The sequence below is a fragment of the Aplysia californica genome, unplaced genomic scaffold (genome assembly GCF_000002075.1).
Source record: "Aplysia californica isolate F4 #8 unplaced genomic scaffold, AplCal3.0 scaffold00149, whole genome shotgun sequence".
Lineage (NCBI taxonomy): Eukaryota > Metazoa > Mollusca > Gastropoda > Aplysiida > Aplysiidae > Aplysia > Aplysia californica.
Genome location: NW_004797419.1, coordinates 601096 through 604218, shown reverse-complemented (window position 1 = coordinate 604218; position 3123 = coordinate 601096). Strand labels below are relative to the sequence as shown.

Below are 3123 nucleotides of genomic sequence, written 5' to 3'. Positions count from 1 at the left end.
TACTAATACTAATACTAATACTAATACTAATACTGATACTAATAATAATAATAATAATAATAATAATAATAATAATAATACTAACAGGAAGAAGAAGAAGAAGAAGAAGAAGAAGAAGAAGAAGAAGAAGAAGAAGAAGAAGAAGAAGAAGAAGAAGAAGAAGAAGAAGAAGAAGAAGAAGAAGAAGAAGAAGAAGAAGAAGAAGAAGAAGAAGAAAAAGAAGAAGAAGAAGAAGAAGAAGAAGAAGAAGAAGAAGAAGAAGAAGAAGAAGAAGAAGAAGAAGAAGAAGAAGAAGAAGAAGAAGAAGAAGAAGAAGAAGAAGAAGAAGAAGAAGAAGAAGAAGAAGAAGAAGAAGAAGAAGAAGAAGAAGAAGATGAAGAAGAAAGAGAAGGTATAGATCTCACTATCTACGCAGTGTTGAAGTAAGGGTACACACCACACACACAATTATTGGAACAAAATGAACTGTTACTGTGACTGTAGAAACTACCTCCAGAGGACATAAAGTGTATGGAAAAAGCCTTTTCCTATTTGTTACCTCCAGGTCCCCATACTCTCTTTAATAGATTCTTTTTTTTTTTTGGTGGGGGAGTGTAGGTTCAGGTGGAAAATGTGTGTATGTGTGTGTGTATGTGTGTGTGTGTGTGTGTGTGTGTGTGTGTGTGTGTGTGTGTGTGTGTGTGTGTGTGTGTGTGTGTATCGGTGTGCATGTTTGGATAGGGGGGGGGGGTATACGTAGGACGATAAACGCAATACATTATAGAAAATGGTGGCCTTCATTACTTATAAATTCTTTACAGTAAAGCTGGACAAGTTCTTGGCTCCCAGCTCACAGTCACCAAACCGGTGGCAACGCAGCTGGATTTCAATCTCAGCAAATCCCCCAAGGGACCGTTATTTACCCTTGTGTCTAAGCCATTAGTCTCTCTCCGATCCAGAGCGTCATCACTACTCATCCTTTAGCTTTCTGTCTTCGCCAGCTCCCGATCTTCCGGTGTCTCAGCGCTGAAATCAGACAAGATTAAACTACACTGTGGGAGTGGCATCCACCCCCTGTTTTATCCCCCCCTCCCATTTCATCCTCCTCCCCCCCCCGCCCCAATCCTCACCCCTTATCTCTTCCTTCTTCTTACTCATTCCATTTCCCGTTTATTCTTCTTCCGTTCAACGGCTTTCCAAATAAGACGTCTTTGAGCGAATGCAGCTGGGCTTAAAGATTACTGAAAAGGCTCTTTCAGAGAAGACTCTCTTCTAGAGTGGCAAGACAAGTCTGGCTCTCTTTAGACATGTACGTTTCATGGCTTCATGAAAGGAGTTCTCCGGTGGCTTCATAAAAGAACTGGACTTTATTTCTCTGCCTCCATTTATGCGATTGCTTCTCTGGCGTAAATGTATTATTGTGGCTACCGTGACGTTGTTTGTGAGGAATACAACCATCACACAATAACGGTCTACTTCAGCCCCCATTCTTACTTTACTTTACTTTACTTTATCCTTCCCCTTGCTTCGTTATTTGACGAGGGGAGGTGCTCTATTTTCAGCCAAGGCATAGGAGGGTGGCTTCTTTTGTTTATATTATGTTATTCTTTTGGAGGATCTCTTTCTCGCCACCCAGCCAACTTTTGCGTGGTTTGCTCCTGGCCTTGTATCCTGGCTCTTTTGAGTTTTTAAAGTCAGTTTAAATTCCTCTTTGGCGTATAATGTCACTTTTGTCATTCTGAAGGTGGAGACCATAATTGGGCGCAGTAGGTCAAGTACGTTCTGTATTGAGGGGTAAAGTAAATATTTGCTCCAAAGAGTTTTACAGTCGGATCCATGTAAGGTCCTTAGTCCTCTTTTTATTTTGACAACACTTCCTGGTAACAGGGCGCCGATTTGGCAAAGAGCTAAATAGGTGCCTGATCTTTGGACATCACTGTCAGGTGTTTGTCAGAGTACTATTATTCAACAAGAATATAACTATAAATCGAAGCAAAACTGTCGAAAACTTTTTCTTGTAAGGTTGTTGCATTGACTTATCGTTGTGTTTTTTCTGTGTTTGTGTCTGTGTGTGTGTGTGTGTGTGTGTGTGTGTGTGTGTGTGTGTGTGTGTGTGTTTGTGTGTATGTGTGAGTGAGTGAGTGAGTGAGTAAGTGAGTGAGTGAGTGAGTGAATGTGTGTGTATGTGTGTGTATGTGTGTATGTGTGTGTGTGTGTGTGTGTGTGTGTGTGTGTGTACGCGGCAGTGTTTGATTCTATTCCCCAAATGGAGGACTCACGGAACTTTTTTTCAAAGTGAGTCAGATGAAGTGAGAGAATATCAAGAGTGGGTGGATAACTGTTTTCTGTTCATTACGGTACATATAAAACATAAAAGAATAAATGCAATCAACCAATACATTTATTTTAGCAACACACGTACGAAAAACACAGAAAATGAAGACAATAAACATCTGTGGAATCCTCGTGTGCGGAAGACTGAGGGATATTGAACAAGCTCCACGGTACAGCTTCAGCAAAGAAAAGCAATTAACATTTGTGGCACGACGTGGTGGAATCAGGCTCTCGTCACTTTTTGGGCATGTAGACTTATTGGTATAATCTTAAAGCTTGTTTACTTGTCTTTATTTGGATGAAAAAACATATCCATTTATCTTGAATACAAGTCGAGATATTTGCAAATGAAGGAGGTTGGGGTCACCTGGTTTCAGAGGTAAAATTAGTGAGAAAAAGGCTGCCAAAAATTAGTTATTTCCTTAACTTAAGAGTCCGTGGTAACTGAAAATTTACAATTTTCGTGCCTTCAATCCACGTTTTCCAGTCAAATCCACACAGAAAAGAGTTCTTTAATGGGCATGCAAGGTGTTGAGCTAAAACCCAAAAATTCGAAACAATTTCTCAAATCTGCGGAAAAATGCCAGTTTCTTCACTTTGATTATTTTGACGAGAGCCTGATTCCACCATGCTGCCTCACATTTGTGCATGGTTTCATTGAACACGCTGACTACTGCCTAATTATGAAAATTTGCATGGTGTGTTCCAAAGAAATTATCCAAAGGCTGGCAAAATTTCATTATTCTACAATGATTCCTTCTTACCTAGCCAAAGATTTATGTGAAACCTTTCCCCCCCCCCCCCCCCCCG

General features: G+C 40.3%; 1 protein-coding gene across 6 annotated transcripts in view; it reads right to left on the bottom strand.

Annotated features, from left to right (window-relative positions):
* The window catches only part of LOC101851800 (chitinase-like protein PB1E7.04c), a gene marked incomplete at its 5' end in the record, with an annotated part of 143348 nt that overhangs the window by 90390 nt on the left and 49835 nt on the right, over positions 1-3123 (bottom strand). The window contains 1 exon segment of one of the 6 annotated variants that reach the window (XM_035969475.1): positions 903-1005. 6 annotated transcript variants of the gene reach the window in all.